The following is a 19702-nucleotide window of genomic DNA, read 5'->3' on the forward strand; positions in this document are numbered from 1 at the left end:
GTTGAGAACAAGACCGATATTTTTACAAGAGATATGTGAAGCTCAGAAAAGTGACAAAGATTTGCAAGCCAAGAGGAAGCAATGTGAGGCTGATACAGGATCATATTTTAGAATTGGTTCTGATGGTTGCTTGATGTTTAAAGATCGGATTTGTATGCCAAAAAATGATGAGTTGATTCAAAAGATCTTGCATGAAGCACATAGTGGTTGTTTGTCAATTCACCTAGGCAGTACAAAAATGTATAATGACTTGAAGAAAATGTATTGGTGGAACAGAATGAAAAGAGATATCTCCGAGTTCATATCGAAATGCTTATTTTGTCAACAAGTGAAAGCTAAACACCAAGTGCCTCCAGGACTACTTCAGCCTATCATGGTTCCTGAGTGGAAGTGGGATCGAATTACTATGGATTTTGTATAAGGGTTGCCGTTAACTCTAAGGAAGAAAGATGCCATCTGGGTAATAGTCGACAGATTGACTAAATCGACTCATTTTATCCCCGTATGTACTGATTATTCTCTTAATAACTTGGCTGACTTGTATATCACTGAGATTGTTAGAGTTCACGGAGTACGTTTGTCAATCATTTCGGATAGAGATCCGAGATTTACATCGCGGTTTTGGAAAAAGTTGCAAGAGGCATTAGGTATGAAGTTAAATTTCAGCACTGTCTTCCATCCACAGACTGATGGACAATCAGAGAGAGTAATTCAGATTCTTAAAGACATGCTCAGATGTTGTGAATTGGAATTCCAAGGTAGTTGGGAAAGATACTTACCCTACAATAATAGTTATCAGACGAGTTTGAAGATGGCACCTTATGAAGCATTGTATGGTCGTAAGTGTCGAATGCCATTATATTGGACTGAACTCAAAGAAAATCATATTTACATAGTTGATCTAATTAAAGAAACTGAAGAAAAAGTGAAAGTGATTCGAGATTGTTTGAAAGCTGCTTCAGATAGACAGAAATCCTACGCAGATTTGAAACAAAAAGAAATCAAGTTTCAAGTCTGTGATAAGGTATTTTTAAAAGTGTCTCCATGGAAGAAAGTTCTTAGATTTGGTCGGAAAGGCAAGTTGAGTCCACGTTTTATCGGACCGTATGAGATAATTGAAAGAGTTGGAACGCTAGTGTAACACCCCTAACCCGTAACTGACATCGGATTAGGGTTACGAGGCATTACCAGATAGATAGAACATTGCAAACCAATTCAGAATCATAGATATCATATAACATCATTTCATAAGCAATCATCTCCTAAGATGGTCTACGAGACCTAAAATGTACTTTTAAGAGACATTCGGGTATAAAGCGAACACATTCATAAAGTTCAGAACTTTTAAAAATTTTCAATTCTATAGAGGTCACACGCTTGTGTGACCAGGCCGTGTGCCCCACACGAGCATCAAACACACCCATGTGAACCAGCCATGCCAGAACAGCTGACTTATTCCCACGGACAATAGACACGCCCGGGTGCCACGGTCATGTGATTCTTAGCTAGCTATTGACTTAAGCCCACGGCCAACGAACATGCCCGTGTGCTATGGCCGTGTGGCACAATGCAGGCTTGGTTTAAGCCAATTTGCCACCCCTTTATGGGACATTCCTACAAGCCAAATTAAACAACATTCATACAAAATATTCAGCCAATTCATGCTCAAAACATGCTTCATTACAACTATTTCATCATCATTCAACAACTCATTCAAACCATACCAAAACATAACACAAACATACCATTTGATAGCCAACTTTCATTGCATAACCTATATTTACAATTCAAAACTTAATACATAAACCTTCTAGCCTATACATGCCATATTTTAAAATATGTACACTTTCAAAAGTACCAAAATGAGGTTGATAGTGTGGTGACAATCCTCGACTATCCCCGAGCCCTCAGTAGCTACGATAATTGTAAAATAGACAGTAAGCATACAAAGTAAGCTACAAAGAGCTTAGTAAGCCAAATACAATTGGTCTAACTAGTAAAGCATATAAATACAATTTACCCAAATATATTCATAACCATTTCATAGAATAATTCATAAATTTAACCATGCTCCTTTGTTTTCATTTATGTCATGCTTCATTTCCATACATTTTTCACAAAGACAGAGTTTTTCATATTCAAAAATTTAGTACGATACAAACGTACCTGCATAGGTTATACATTTCATATACTCAATATTGGATTTCGTACGCTATCATTAGACGGGTTAGAAACGATATAGATGCTCATAAACAAGTACAATGCCGACGTCCCGGACGTGGTCTTACATGTAATTCAATATCGATGCCTCTATCCCAGATAGGGTCTTACACGAAATCAGATACGATGCTGATGTCCCAGACATGGTCTTACACGTAAATCTCAATCGAGGCCTGTGTCCTAGACACGGTCTTACAATATATCTCAAACAGATGTCAACTTTTCTTAGAAACATACAGAGCTTTTCAGATATTAACATATTATCATACTTTACTCCAAAGATATTCATCAGGCACTCAAGGCCATCCAATACAGATTACAGTTTATATGTGCAGAATTTATTTCAATTTAACATGTAATTGTAATTTGACTTACCTCAGACGGATTTCGGATAAAACGAGTTGTCTATTCAACTATTTTGGACTTCCCCCGATCTAAGTTCGATTTTCTTTGTTCTTGATCTAATACAATACAAATTCAACCATTCAATCATTCACTTCATTCAATTTAATCCATAAACACATATTTAGGGCACTTTACATTTTAGCCCTTACATTTTCAGACTTTGACAATTTAGTCCATTTTTTACAAAATCACCAATATTGAAAATTTCTTTGCAACAAGGGCTAGCCAAATTTTGGTGGCTTCTATATAAGCCCATACAACATGTTCAATTCACAATTTAGTCCTTCTAAACCTCATTTTCAAAATTTAACCCAAATAGCTCAATCTTATCAAAAACTCAAAGACAAAACTTATGAACCATCTACCAAGTCTTCATAATTCATTCAAAAACATCACAAAACTCATGATATTAACAATGGCATTTCATGAAATCTTTAATAGAAACAGAAATTCAGACATGGGTTTTGAAAAACACGAAGCAACGATCACAGAAACGTAGAAATTATCAAAAACCGAGCAAACTAAGCTCACCTATTAGGATATGCACTAGCCGAACATCAAAATGCTTCAATGGCTTCTTCTTTCTCTTAATTTCGTCTGAACAAGGTGATAATATGGCCACTTTCATGTTTTCATTTTATTATTATAACATTATAATCAGCTTTACCATTTTACCCTTAATGACATAACATTAATTTCTACCAACTTATGTCCATATTTTTCCATGCATTAGTACAATGGTCCAATTGACATGCAAGGACCTTTACTTTAAAAGCCAAGCCAAATGGATGCTTTAGCATCTAGCACTCAACTTTTACACTTTACGCAATTTAATCCTTTTTCATAATTAAGCATAGAAACAGACAAATTAAATCACAAACATTTTCATGGATGTAAATTCACATATCACATACACAAAAAATAATATTAAAATATTTTTCAGACTCGGATTTGTGGTCCCGAAACTACTATTCTGACTAGGGTCAAAATCGAACAGTTACAATGCTCTCCCTTAGGGATTTTCGTCCCCGAAAATCTTACCATTAAATAGATTTGGATATTGTTGTCTCATTGAATCTTCAGGCTCCCACGTAGCCTCTTCAACACCATGACGATGCCACATCACTTTAACTAGAGGAATTTTCTTGTTTCGCAATTCTTTAATCTCGCGAGCTAAAATACGGATCGATTTTTCTTCATAAGTCATATCAAATTGAATCTCAATTTCAGAAGGGGATATCACATGGGATGGATCAGATTTGTACCGTCGAAGCATCGATACATGAAATACATTATGTATCTTTTCCAACTCAAATGGTAGCCTCAATCTATAAGCAACCGACCCAACTCGCTAATGATTTCATATGGTCCGATGAATCTCGGACTCAATTTTCCTTTTCTACCAAATTGGAACAGTTTCTTCCACGGAAATACTTTCAGAAACACCTTATCACCGATCTCAAAATCAATATCTTTTCATTTTAAATCCCCATAAGATTTCTGACGATCAGAGGCAGTTTTTAAACTATCTCGAATTACTTTCACTTTCTGTTCTGTTTCTTTTATCAAATCAATACCATAAATCTTATTCTCACTGAGCTCAAACTAGTATAACAGAGTTCTACACTGTCTACCGTATAAGGCTTAGTAGGATGCCATTTTAATGCTCGATTGAAAGCTATTATTATAAGCAAATTCAATCAGAGGTAAATACTATTCCCATGTACCTTCAAACTCAAGAATGCAACATCTCAACATATCCTCGAGTATTTGAATAATCAGTTCTGATTGACCATCTATTTGCAGATGAAAAGCGGTGATAAAATGCAATTTAGTACCCAGAGCATCTTTTAATTTCTTCCAGAATCACGACGTAAATCTCGGATCTCTATCTGACACTATCGACAATGGCACACCATGCAATCTCATAATATCAGAAATATACAACTCAACTAGCTTATCAAGCGAATAATCAAACCAAATCGGAATAAAATGAGCTGATTTCGTCAAATGATCAACTAGAACCCAAATTTCGTCTTTGTTTTTCAGAGACGGAGGCAACCCTGAAACAAAATCCATGGTCACTCGATCCCATTTCCACTCCGGAATCATAATCGGTTGTAATAACCCAGATGGCACCTGATGCTCAGCTTTAACTTGCTGACAGATTAAACATCTCAAAATAAAGTCAGAAATATCTCTTTTCATTCCCGGCCACCAATATAGTTGTTTCAAATCGTTATACATTTTCGTACTTTCCGGATGTACAGAAAATCTACTACTGTGAGCTTCACTCAAAATCATTTGAATCAAATTCGAATTTCTTGGAACACAAAGTCTATTTCTGAACCTCAGACAATCATCACCATTTATTCGAAATTCAGAATCAAAATCAGAATTACACTGAGTTTGTTTAACCACAATCTCATTATCAACCTTCTAAGCTTTGATAATCTGTTGTAAAAACAAAGGTCTCACTTTTAATTCAGCTAAAACTGAACCATCATCAGACAGAACTAAATGAGCATTCATTGCAAATAACGATTTTCGACTCAAAGTATTAGCAACCACATTTGCTTTTCCCAAGTGATAATCAATCACAAGTTCATAGTCTTTTAGGAGTTCTAACCATCTTCTCTGTTGCAAATTCAAATATTTTTGCGTCACTAAATACTTCAGACTTTTATGATCAAAAAACAGGTAACATTTCTCACCAAACAGATAGTGATGCCAGATCTTCAAAGCAAATACAATGGCAGCTAACTCAAGGTTGTGTGTTGGATAGTTCTTCTCATACGGCTTTAATTATCTCAAATAATAAGCAATAACTTTTCCTTCTTGCATTAAAACACAACCGAGTCCATTCAACAAAGCATCACTGTAAACAACTAATTCTTTACCTGACTTAGGTTGTACTAGTACCGAAGCTTCAGTTAACAGAGCTTTTAACCAATCAAAACTTTTTTGACATTGCCCAGACCATTCAAGCTTCACATCTTTTTGAAGCAATTCTGTTAATGAAGTTACTATCGCAGAGAAATCTTTTACAAATCGTCTGTAGTAATAGGCAAGTCCCAGAAAACTGTGGACTTCAGATACATTCATCGGCGGCTTCCAATCCAGAATAGCTGAAATCTTGCTCGGATCAACTCTGATACCAGAAGCTGATACAATATGACCCAGAAAACCAACTTCACGCAACCAGAATTCACATTTACTAAACTTTGCATACAACTATTTATCTCGCAGAGTCTGTAGCACTATTTTCAAATGCTTGGCATGTTCAGATTCATCACGTGAATAAATCAATATGTCATCAATGAATACTACCACAAATTTATCTAAATACAGTTTGAATATTCTATTCATTAAATCCATAAACATAGCAGGTGCATTCGTTAATCCAAAAGGCATAACTAAAAATTCATAATTCCCATACATCGTTCTGAAAGCAGTTTTTGGAATGTCAGAGTCCTTTACTCGCAACTGGTAGCACCCGATCTCAGATCTATCTTAGAAAACACAGTAGCACTTTCAACTGATCGAATAAGTCGTCAATTCTAGGCAGAGGGTATTTTTTCTTTACAGTCACTTTATTAAGTTGACGATAATCAATACACATTCTCATTGTGCCATCTTTCTTTTTCACAAATAGAACAGGAGTACCCCATGGTGAAAAGCTCGGTCTAGCAAATCCTCAATTGGTCAATTCTTGCAATTGAGATTTCAATTCCTTTAATTCTGTTGGAGCCATTCTATACGGAGCTATCGATATCGGATTAGTAATAGGTACTACTTTAATGCCAAACTTAACTTCTCGAATCGGAGGCAAACCAGGTAATTCTTCAGGAAACACATCAGAGAATTCACAGACAGCAAGCACTGATTCAACTTTCTTATCATTCACCTTTGAATCTAACACATAAGCTAAGTAGGCTTCATAACCTTTCTTCAAATATTTTCGTATTTTCATTGCAGATACCACAGCTGGTAGTCCATTCAGATCACTAGACTCAATTCGGATTATCTCATCATTCTTACACCTTAAATTAATGAATTTTCGTTTGTAATTCACAATAGCATCATGCAAAGTTAACCAATCTATTCCCAGAATTATGTCAAATTCATCAAAAGGTAAAATCATCAGATCAGCAGGAAAACAGATGTCTCGTAACATTAACGGAAAATTCTTGTAGTCTTTATCAACCAAAACACTTTTGCTTAAGGGGTTCGATATTCTAATTACAAATTCAGTAGACTTTACAGGAAAGGTCTTACTATGCACTAAATTCATCCAGATATAAGAATGAGTTGATCCTGGATCTATCAATGCAATCACAGAAGTATCATAGAGAGTAAAAGTACCAGTAATCACGTCTAGAGACAAGGCTTCCTCATAAGCTCGGATAGCATAGGCTCTAGCAGGTGCTCTGGCCTCAGATCTAACAGTAGTATCCCCTGTAGCTCTTTGACCACCACTTGCATTTCTCGAATCTCTGGAAGGTCTACCCCTAGTTGAGGTGTTACTCAATCTTGGATTCTGTACATTCTCTCTTTCAGCAGGTTCAGAACAATCTCTTACAAAATGATCCAGAGATCCATATCGGAAACAGGCTCGGTCATTGAATCTATAATTTCCCGGATGTCTTTTACCATAGTGTTTATATTCAGGTTTCTCAGATCAGACATTCCCAACACTTGCAACAGAAGTAGCAGGGACTCTGAAGTTTGAATGCGATCTCTCAGTTTGAATGTCCCACATTAGCATTTGGATGGCTTTGATCATCTCAAAATTTCTTTGACATAGATTAAAATGATCTACTCGAAGATCTCTTTCTAGCACCTCTAGCTTTAGAATCAACTTTTCTTTTCTCTTTACTTAATTCTTCAGCTTTACATGCTCGCTTAACGAGCACTACCATTTCTTTAATTTCTAAAATCCCAACTAACAGACGGATATCTTCATTTAGTCCATCTTCAAACCTTTTGCACATTATTGCTTCATTCGATACACATTCCCGAGCATACTGGCTCAATCTCACAAATTCACGTTCATATTCAGCAACAGACATACGACCCTGTTTAAGCTCGAGAAAATCTTTACGTTTCTGATCAATGAACCTTTGACTGATATATTTCTTGTGGAATTCAGATTGAAAGAAATCCCAAGCAACCCGTTCACTCGGGACTACAGATATTAAAGTTTTCCACCAATGGTACACCGTATCTCTTAGAAGTGAAACGATGCATTTAACACATTTCTCAAGACTCAGAGACATTTCATCAAACACTCGTATTGTATTTTCCAACAAGACTTTGGCTCTTTCAGCGTCATCATTCGTTGTAGCTCGAAACTCTTCAGCCCTATACTTTCTAATCTTATCAACCGGTGGTCTACTCAACTGTACCAGATTCACTCCTGGCATATCAGGAGTTTGAGAAGGATTAACCGGGGGTAGAGGTTGTTGTACAGTCAGATTGGTTCTAATATATTGGGTGAACCATTCATTCATCATCTGATAGAAGGCTTGCTTAGCCTCACCATCACAGCTACTCATAGCTGGTCTAGAATCAGCTTGCACCATCCTTTGTGCGGGAGCAGGTGTATTGCTTTCAACATCGTCAGCTACAGCTCTATCGGGATCCATTTGCTATATAAAAGCACATTTCAACGTCAGGAGTCATCACACTATCACAAATTCAAATATATGGCATGTATAGCTAGACTCACATACACTATGGTAGTCCTATTGACCTCATTTATGAAAGGATTTAGCCCGAACAGGTAATCCTAATATAAATCCTCTCGAGCATATGTTATGAATTGGATTTAGCCCAGACAAGTAGTTTAGATCAAGCTCTTTAGAGCATATTTCATAAAAAGGATTTAGCATGGACTGGTAATCCTGTCGTATACATGTGTGGCTCAAGAGTGTACTCTTCAATATAGTACCCTATGGGTACCATTAGACATGAATTGATAGATTATGTTTCGTACACCTTGACTGTACTACCTGTGTAACCATCGATATTTTAGATAAATTCAATGGGTAAAATTCTTGATATGAAAAGATATGGATAAGAAATGAGTTATTACACGTATCCGGCTGAAATGCAAGTAAATGATGATACATGACATATGATATATGAAAACATGAGATGATGATATTTGTATATGGACTTTATTTGATAAATATATGTTCATTCTTAATTATAGACTTGTACACCTTGAGTGTACTAATCATGACCTCGATGTTCTGAGTAATATGAGTAAAGTTCTTATATGAAATGTTTTGAATTTGAAATGAACTATTATGCATTTATAATTGATATAATGAGATGAATTATGCATGTTGAATGAATACATGTTGTGGAAAGCATATGTGCTTGGAAACCTGATTGTTGTTGAGCCCATATATGTTTTGATGTTAATATGGAACATATGACTAATAAGGGCAATGAGAATGTTTGTAGGGCTTGAGATAAAACTAATTGATTATGCCTTACATAGTTGCCTCAAAATAGAATGAATGGTAAGTTAAGTATCATGTTATACGAACTTATTAAGCATTTTATGCTTACTTAGTTTTATTTCCCTGTTTTAGAGTAAACCAAAAGCTCGTTAGATTGGAAGCTCAGTGGAGACCACTCACACTATCCATCGACCCATGTCGGTAAAAATGGTAAATCAATTATGGTTGTAATAGCATGTATAGGATATATTTGCCATATTGGCATGTAAATGTAAATGTAAATGATGCTTGTAATCTAGCCATTGGAATGGCTAGTAATGGTTTGTTTAAATATACTTTTAATGTCAAAATATGGTAGCTACATATATGTTAAGTAGTTGATCAAATCATGTTTAATACATGGATTGAATTAAGGTAAGATTGCGCACATGTATGCATGAAATGATATGCCATGATGAATAATGGAATTTGCTTGATTTGAATGCTTGAAATGGTTGGTATTTGGATTTGTGATTCAAGTGCAGGTTATGGGTGTGATTTTGGGTGAGAAATGAAGCTAGGAATGTGACAGCCCTAAATTGACCCTAGTCGGGAAGTGGTTTCGGGACCGCTAAGCCGAGTCACCGAAGTATTTGGATGTAATAATTATTGTCTAGAATATGTGAATATGAATGTGTGAAAGTTTTAAACTTCGATTTAGTCGATTGCATGTGAACCTAGTTAATAGGACTTATGTGTGACACTTTTGAAATGCGATAGGTTAATTTATAAGGACCTATTTAAGCATGTAGTGAAAATATTGGCTTTGCATGTCAAATACTCCTTTTGTGTGCATAGTGGCCGGCCATGATGGAGCATATATTAGACTATGTGGTAAATTTCCATGAAGTGGTCATTATTTTAAGTAAAAGAAAAGAAATAATAAAAGAAATACTAAGGATACTAAAAGAAAAAAAAAAGAAAGAGGGAGGTTATCACCTTGTTCTTCTTGGCCGATTGTAGAGAGGAAGATAGGAGGGTAGCATTCGGTCACTTGAAGCTTGAGAAGGTTAGTAAAATTTTGTTAGTTTTGAAATTTTAAGCTTAGTTTAAGTCATTTAGCTAGCTCCATATTAGCCCATTTGAAAACTTGGCATGTAGTGAAAATATTGGCTTTGCATGTCAAATACTCCTTTTGTGTGCATAGTGGCCGGCCATGATGGAGCATATATTAGACTATGTGGTAAATTTCCATGAAGTGGTCATTATTTTAAGTAAAAGAAAAGAAATAATAAAAGAAATACTAAGGATACTAAAAGAAAAAAAAAAGAAAGAGGGAGGTTATCACCTTGTTCTTCTTGGCCGATTGTAGAGAGGAAGATAGGAGGGTAGCATTCGGTCACTTGAAGCTTGAGAAGGTTAGTAAAATTTTGTTAGTTTTGAAATTTTAAGCTTAGTTTAAGTCATTTAGCTAGCTCCATATTAGCCCATTTGAAAACTTGGAATTTTTGATGGATGGATGGAGCATTCGGCTATGGTTATTAAAGAAGGAATTTGATTATTTCCTTTAAGTTTTGATGAAGAATGTGTTGAGTAAATTAGGGGTTTGAACACTTAAGGATTCGGCATTGTTCATGATTTTTTTTAGAAGGTGAGTTTGAATGATATGAGTAATGTCATGTATGGGTTTCGGCTTTGATAAGTAAAAATGTAAGGGTAATTGAAATGAATAATTGGAGGCTTAATCATCAAGAGGTTCGGCTATGGACTATAAGTGTTAGCTAATTCAGCACAAGAGTATAAATGTTAATTACTTTATAATTGAAGCCTTGAAGAATAGGTTGTGGATCATTAAAGTGTTGAAGGTTAAATCTTTAAGCTTGGTTAATTTGGACATTCGGCTATTCTCATGACACTAGATACAAGGGTGTGAAAGGTTATCTATATATATATAAGTTTAATTTATTCATGGTAACTTGGCATGAGGATTGGATATATGTTAGTTAATATATGCATTTGGAGGTGATGTGTTAAATAATTAGGTATACGGGTTGGTTTCATTATTGAGTATAAGGGCTAAGTGTTTTAAATTGCCTTTGATGTATACATGTTTATATTGAAATATTAAGGCTATGTTAGCCAATTGAGGGTTTCGGCCAAGATATTCAAATAGATTGGTGTGAATGTTTGAGTGATGAATTTGACTCTTGTGTCGAGTTGGGATGATATGTGTATTTATATAAAACTAAATGATGCTAAATAAATTCGATTATGCATGGTATTGAGCTAGTATCATGTTCGTTGGTACATGAGTAGAGCATATGTTTGATGTTTAATATCTAGTTAATAACATCTTTTGTACTTAGTTGTATGGTATACATGTATTAAATCGAATCGTTAATTTGATAAGTTATTTAATAAAATCTACTTGTTGAATCAAGCTCAAGAGCCAAGGGGGTCAAAATCTGATAAAGGAAAGGAAAAAGTGATCGAGTAGTCTATCCACAACTATTCAAAGTATCCGAGGTAAGTCTTCGAGGAATGACCCTACTTGAATTATATTGAAATGATTAGTCATACTATGACGGATAGTCGAATGTGCATAGAGACTAAGTTATAAAGCCAATCGAAATCATGCTCTTTGTGAGTGGCTATTGAGCCGAAATTTGAAAGGTTTAATAAATGATTTGTGTTTGAGCCTTAGTAACGAAAATAAGATATGGATGTGTTAAGATTATAGATATATGTGTGCATGAGCATTTGATATATCCGGGCTAAGACCCGAAGGCATTTGTGTGAGTTGATATATCCGGGCTAAGACCCGAAGGCATTTGTGCAAGTTGATAAATCCGGGCTAAGACCCGAAGGCATTTGTGCGAGTTGATATATCCGGGCTAAAACCCGAAGGCATTTGTGCGAGTTGATATATCCGGGCTAAGACCCGAAGGCAATTATGCAAGTTGATATATCCGGGCTAAGACCCGAAGGCATTCGTGCGAGTTGCTATACCCGGGTTAAGACCCGAAGGCAATTGTGCTTGCGATTATATCCGGCTAAATTTCGAAGAGACTTGGGTTTGAATGTGAGCGTTTTGTGCTGTAACTAATTCAATTAATACACTCGACTAACCCGAACGATAAGGTATGTTTGCATGTGCTTCGGAAAAGTCGATTCGTTTTAAATAGTATTCGTGCAATCGGCTAACGAACTTTCGGCTTTTAAATAGGTTGATATCTTGTGTGTATATATGTTGATGAAGTGTGAAGTAAGTATGATTATGAGAATGTGTATCAATAAAGTGATTCAGTTAGCTATGTGAATGTAATACTTTAGTCAAAGCCGATTTCATTACTTGAAACTTACTAAGCTTAAATTGCTTACCCGGTTGCTTTGGCTCTCTGTTTTATAGATTTTGTTCGTTAGCTATCGGATTCGGGATCAACGAAGTCGAAGTCATCCACACTATCAAAGCTCTTTTGGTACTCTTTTTGTTGAACTCTGGATATGGCATGTATAGGACTACCCCTTGTTGTTTTAAGTACTTTTTGTGATGTATGTGTGTACAGCCATGCGAAAATGGCTTGTAGAAGTGGAGTATGGCATTAGACCATTTGTGTTTATGTATGTTTATATGGTTTCATGATGTGACTATGGTTTGGAATGGAAGTGTTGGGCAAATGATCAGCCATTGGAATGGCTAAATATGATCATATGTGGACCCATGTATGACGAATCCCTAGTTGGTCCATGGTAACCACGGAACAGGTAAAGTTTACCTTGAAAACAGATGCTGACAGCAGCAGTGGTGTGGATTTGAAAAATCACAAAAATTTGTAGGAATGGATTTAAATAGTGAATAAATTGTGTAATCGAACCTTGATGAATCTATTTTCATATGAAAGTAACAAAAAAATCATATGGACAGTATATTAAGAGATATTAAAGTTCTCGTGAAACAGGGCCAGAACGGTTTCTGGATCTCCTGTTTCGACTTTGATAATTCACCATAAATTATCCAGAGATAATTAGAAGTCATGCCTTATATGTGTGGATTCCCCTTTGAGTCTAGTTTCATTAGAAACAAACGGTATCAGTATTGGAGCCCTGTACAAGGAGATATCCAAGTCGTAATTGGCAAAGGTCAGGGTAGTCGATCCCTGTAACATGGGAGACTTTGACTAATAAACTGTACTAATTGGCCTGACCAAAAATTCTAAAAAAAATTATGTAGATGGGCATATGAGTCTAGTTTCAGGGAAAAATCACGAAACAAATTTTCGAGTTGTGAAACTCAAGATATGATTTTTAAAGCGACTATTACGCAGATTGGCAGTGTCTAGAAAATTTTTAAAAGTCTGTTAACACCTCGTGTTCGACTCCGGTGACGGTCTCGGGTTCGGGGTGTTACAAGGAATGGCTTTATTTTCTCCACATGGGCGTGTGTCTAGACCAAGTGTGACACACGGCCGGGTACATGAGCGTGTAGTTAGGCCGTGTGTCCCCTGCACCTTAATTTTTGGGAAACATAATGCTCAGAATAGAGCAAACTGGCAGATACACAGGCGTGTATCTTAGCCGTGTGTGCTACACAGCCTAGAAGATGGGCGTGTGTCTTGGCCGTGTGAAACCTGTACCTATATTCAAAATGAATTAATTAACCACATAGCCTAGCACACGGGCATGTGGCACGGCTGTGTGCACAAGTCAGAGAGTTACACGGGGTCTAACATGGCCTCTAGCAAGAGCGTGTCCTTCAGTCACGCGGGCGTGTCCCTTGGACCAGACGGGCATGTGAGCCTTACACCTTGAAAAAATTTTGAAATGTCGTGAAAAACACTTAGAGGTTTCGATTAAGTCCCGACTCAATCCTAATACTCGTATTGGACCTCGAGGGTCCATTTACGGGATGTTATGAATGATTTTAGAATTTAAATAGTAACTTGCATGATTTAATTTTAATGTTCCTGAAAGTTTCGGTAATGCTCCGAAACCCTGTTTCGAAAACGATTATGGGTTAAGGGTGTTACAATACCCCAATGAGAAATCATGTTTATGACCAGATCAAGGGTCATGTCCGCCAATGAATGACTAAAAATGAATAAAGTGTTGTTCTTGCCAACTAAGTTCATAATGTTCTCTTATGAAATTGAGGGAGTTTAATTCTAAGCCGGACACTTTAGTTTCTTGAAGATTCATGCAGTGTTACCGATAGTTAGGTGAAAATATCGCACAGTTCTCCTGAAGTTATAAAATTATTTCCTAAATATAGGCTAGATAAAGATTTAGACATTAAAAGGGACCAAGCCAGACTTTATCAAAGTCATGTGGTGTGCGATATCTATTCATGTATATACAGTGGCACCCGTAGAGCCCTCAGCTCAAGATTAAAGTTAATTATATCCGTTATTGAGTCTTAAACCAACATTTCTAAATATTCTTTGGAATTAAAGATGTAAGAAAATTAACTCCAGATTTGTAGAAGTTTAAATAACAATTAGATTTTCAAATTTAAGTTGTTTAAGTATGTAATTTGATCAAAAACAAAAATATCATTCAGTTCTTTGGGTTAATGTAGCATTCGGTACTCGGACTTGGTGATCAAGTCAAGTATAGGGTGTTACATGATAATCCTTCACGCTCTACCCTGTGTATGCCTATATGAAATAGGGCAATTTTACCATTAGCTATTGAATGTATGAATATATGACACAAATTTAGGAGGAATCAAGTGGTAGAACTCACTATACAAGCTCTAGAAATGGCGAGTAGAAGACTTAGAGGTTATGCTATGCCCACTCTTAATATTAGTCATGGTAGTTGATCTACTATATGTGATACTATTATTTCCATCCCTTTCTATATATAATTATAGCTTGTTTAATAATAAATCGAATCATCTTAGTATATATTTAGGTTATCATACTTAAAGTAGTAATTTATGCTTTCTAGTAGTTTTTATTACATTTTATATATCTAAATATAGTTACATTGTATTGTAGGCCAAGTCGGGAGCTAAACATGCTTATTCGGGTCAAAATTGATGCCTATGTCGCAACACCTAGATAATGGTGTCCCAACATAAAAACCAAAAGCTTCTGGAGCAAAACTGCCTTCAATGTCATACTCTTATTTTGCAACACTACAGGCCTGTGTTGCAACCAACCCCCTGCACAACCCAAAAACTCTTGCACGTTTTAATTACATTTTGGAAGGAAATTATGTGTATTTGTCCCAATCGAATTCTAAATCCTTCAAAGATAATTTAGGCACATTAATATTTCGAGTTTAGCCTATTTAAAGGCCATTGTAATCAGTTTAAAGAAACAATTTCAGGGTTTTAATTCTTAGGTTTTTCTTTCATTCTTAGTTTTTACTTAGGTTATTTTATGTTCTTGTAATCAGAAGATCCTATTTCAAAGTGAGACTTTCACGAGAGAAGATTGTTCTGAAACTACGCTTCCATCAATAAATCCATCAGCATCTCTTCTCCTTATTCGCTTTTTTATATTTCTTTCTTTAATATTGTTAGATGAATGTTTGTGAAGATTAGAATGAATATGTGCTTTCTACATATTTTGTATGTTTCAATTGCTTTAGCTTAATTAATTGCTTGAATGATAGAGTTTCTTAGCGAATCAACTATTTCGGAAAGGAAGAAATGGAAACAAACCCTAGGCCTAACAACCCTAGGAAGTCATCTAGGTGGGAATTAATCCAAAATTGGTATAGCCTATCCATGAACACCTTAACCCCAAACCAATCTTGACTATGAGGTTAGAAGATAAGTAGTTCTTGTTGACTTATTATTTTAGTGGAAGATCCTACTAGGATATCGACTAGTGGATTGATTAGAACTTTACTTTAATAATTAATTAGGTAGAAAAATTGGATCTAGGCTAAAAGGAATTCACGTAGTCAAAACAAGGAATAAGAAAAGCCAATATAGGAACCTAGGAGTAGATTTAGGTTTAGTTAAATTTATTTAGTTTATTATTATTATCATCTTGATTATTGATTTGCACTACTAATTCGCAACTCGAGTAGATTAGGAATTAGTTCCCGTAATTGGCTTGTTAAAATTTTTTACCCAAACTAGAATTCCTTGGGTACGATCCTCAAAATACTTAGTTAGTGTCCATTGTAAACAAACTATATTACAACCTGACCCGTATACTTGCGGACACTACCCCAAATCCATATCTTTAGTTGCAGTATTCACACTCTGGATGTTAGTACATCTGGAAGTAGTCAAGTTGTTGGTGTCGTTTCTAGGGATTACGATGGTGATAATTTTTATTGAATTGATTACTTGTAAATAATATTAGTCAAAAGACGAACAAGTTAGATAGTGTGCTAATTTTATTAATTTATTATTTCAGCTTAATTTTCATTTTTCATAATTTTATTATTTTATTATTTCCTTTGTTGGTTAGGAAATTTAATCATAAGTGCAATTAATGATGATTGCACTTGGTATAAAGGCAAGATGTGCGATAATTTATACGATGATGAGAAATCAAGTTGGATATATGTAGTTTCGATGGATCAATGGAGTTTGTATAACAAATATGGGAAAGAAGGGTATTCATATAAACCTCTGATGAGTTAGATGATAAAAATATTGATATGCCCAAATACCCAAGAGAGTCTCTTTCTAATCCACCAGAGATATGGTCATGTGGAACTATTAAGCTTGACAAACCTTTAGCCTAAAACATAGATGCAAACATGGATAAATTTGATGATGACAATAGTGGTCAGAATCAAATGAGTCATCTATTTGGTATGATGAGTGAAACAATAATAAAGGAAAATTTTGGTTAAATGGAGCTTCAATAAATCCGGATCACCCTTAACCCATATCTGTCACCGGACATTATCGAAGTTTTCAAGTCAAACGAACGTAAATTTCAAACAATACAAATCATATCAATAATCTACTAAAACCAATCTAAATTATACATATTTTCCCTTATACGAGCCCTCGAAGCCCTAAAAACACGTTAGAAACAAGTCAGGACTAAATCGAAAACTCAGACAATTTTTTAGAAAATAGTGAAAATTTTTAACACTGCAAGGGTCACACGGCTGTGTGGCCGGGCCGTGTACCCTTCAAAATAACCTTACATGCCCATGTGCCAGGTCTTGTGTTAGGCCGAGTAACAGCTTCACTTGTAACCTTTTGAAAGCTACAAGGGACACACGACTGTGTCGCCTGGCCATGTATCACATACGGTTGAGACACACGCCCGTGTCTTTGTTCGTGTAGACAAAAATAGGCCCCTTTACAAGCCATTTTTCTCGCCCAACTTGGCATGTACCTACACCCAAATTTTCACATATATACAAGCCATAGCAGGGCACAAAAAATCATGCATAATCAAGCTATATACATAAGGTATTCTAACATACAACCCATATGCCCATAGGCACCTGATTGTACTAGAAAGAACATATGTTTTCTCCCTACTTATTGGTTAATTTGTTCCCATTTAGTTACTTTTAACATACATTTTAGCTTTTTCAGTTTAGTAAAGTGTATTTTATAATCAGTGAATTAGCCTATTTTATCTTTAATTTTGCTATATTATTGCATTAATGTCGCTGCATAAGTTAATTCTAGATTGTGTATAGAGTTGTCATCGCAGTTGACAAAAGTTCGAAATGTCACTGCATGAGTTAATTCCAGATTGCGTCCAGAATTGTCGTCGCAGTTGGCAGCTGTCAAATAAGAGCCAACCATGCGTGAGCTGTCCAGTCCGGTGTAACTACCCTGTAAGAACAAGGACAAAAGAATCCTGAAGGAAGGACACTTGTACTATTAAGTAAAACACAAAATGATAACATGAGAAGAATGAAGAGAGGAGTTTTGGCTGGACCACCATTCTCTTACCAAATTTTGAAGCTTGTAGCCATGGCAGCTTGAGCCTCCCTTGGGTGAGCCAACGTGAAGACTGATGTAGATCCACTCCTGACGATGAGATCTAAGTGTAGAATCGAGTAGCCTAGGAAAAGTATTCTCCATTCGATTCTTTCTCATTTCCTTAAAAACACTGGTGATTACTTTATGTTTTCTACTGTATAGAAGTACAATGAATGCCTTGTTAAATGTTATCTTATTAAATCTTATTTTTATTATATGATCTTAGGGGTTTGAATGCTCTAAACATGGAAGTGCTATTGCAATCACTAACATTGTAAGTGTAATACCCCTTAACCGTATCCCACGTCGGGACATGGTACGAGGCGTTACTAGACTTAAACACATGGATACAAACAATTTTGGGACATATAATTTCGCTCAAATTTAAAACTTTTAAACTTCCACTTAACATCCCTAATATGAACTTATGAGGCCCAGAACATGCTTTGGAAATGGTTCGAGAATAAATCGAACACTTTCGAAAACTTTGAATAATTTCAATGCAAACAAGGGAACACGCCCGTGTGAGAGGGTGACACGCCCTCGTGTCCTCTTAACATGGCCATGTCGAAGGCCCGTATAGGTCACACGGCCTGAACCTATCGGGACACGCCTGTGTCCCTATCTCATGTGGATTTATTTCTCATTTCAAACCTACAGGGGTTTTCACATGGCCTCGCACATGCCCGTGTCCATGGCCGTGTCGCTCGTACGACCATGACACACTCGTGTCTCAGCCTGTGTTCTAAAACCTTGTCATTCTGTTTCTGATGTCATCAACCATTTAGGGGCACACGGCCAAGGCACACACCCATGTGCTAGGCCGTGTGGCGAATTTAATTTCACAAATAAGGTACACACTGCACATAGCCTGGGCACATGCCCATGTACTATGGCCATGTCCTCCACACGGTTGAGACACACGGCCATGTCTCTACCCACGTAGTTACTACTAGGCATTCTGTTTTGCCAAATTTAGGTATAGGGGACATACGACTTGACTACACGCCCATGGGGTAGTCCGTGTGTCACACATGGCCTAGAGACATGCCAGTGTGTCTGCCCATGTGGACAAAAGCAAGGTTATCTACCAAGCCTTTTTGCCACCCTTACTTGCACCAACCTACAGAACATCAAACATCTCCAAACCAAGCATAAACACATACCCAAAGTAGCCACAACTAAACATCCACACATTGATTTTATTCTATTTTCTATCACATACAATATCTCCTACTTATCAATGCGGACCATGCAATAACCACATCCATGAAAATCCTTATTATATGCATTTAGCAATAATCAAGATTAACCAACATCAATGGCCTATACAAAAAGAAAATCACATTAGTATGAGCCAACACTTATGGCTAAACCACCATGACATTTAAGAAAAACACCAAATCCCTATACATGCCATACTCAAAATGTTATGTCTAATTATACCCAAATATTCCGACTCATAGTGTGATCGAGTCTCTAACTCCCATTGATTCCCGAGCTAGCTTGGCGGTACTATAAGATAATGGAAAGGAAAGGGAGTAAGTATAAAGCTTAATAAGTAGCATGTAAATAAGTAACAACATCAACCATGCATCTTTAATCACATAGGATATTAAAAATCAACACAACATTCTTGATTTAACAATGGTAAATTTACTACATATTTACGCATCACAAGAATAAGCCAAAAATTTCAAGA

Source organism: Gossypium hirsutum, chromosome A04, assembly GCF_007990345.1.
Source record: "Gossypium hirsutum isolate 1008001.06 chromosome A04, Gossypium_hirsutum_v2.1, whole genome shotgun sequence".
Lineage (NCBI taxonomy): Eukaryota > Viridiplantae > Streptophyta > Magnoliopsida > Malvales > Malvaceae > Gossypium > Gossypium hirsutum.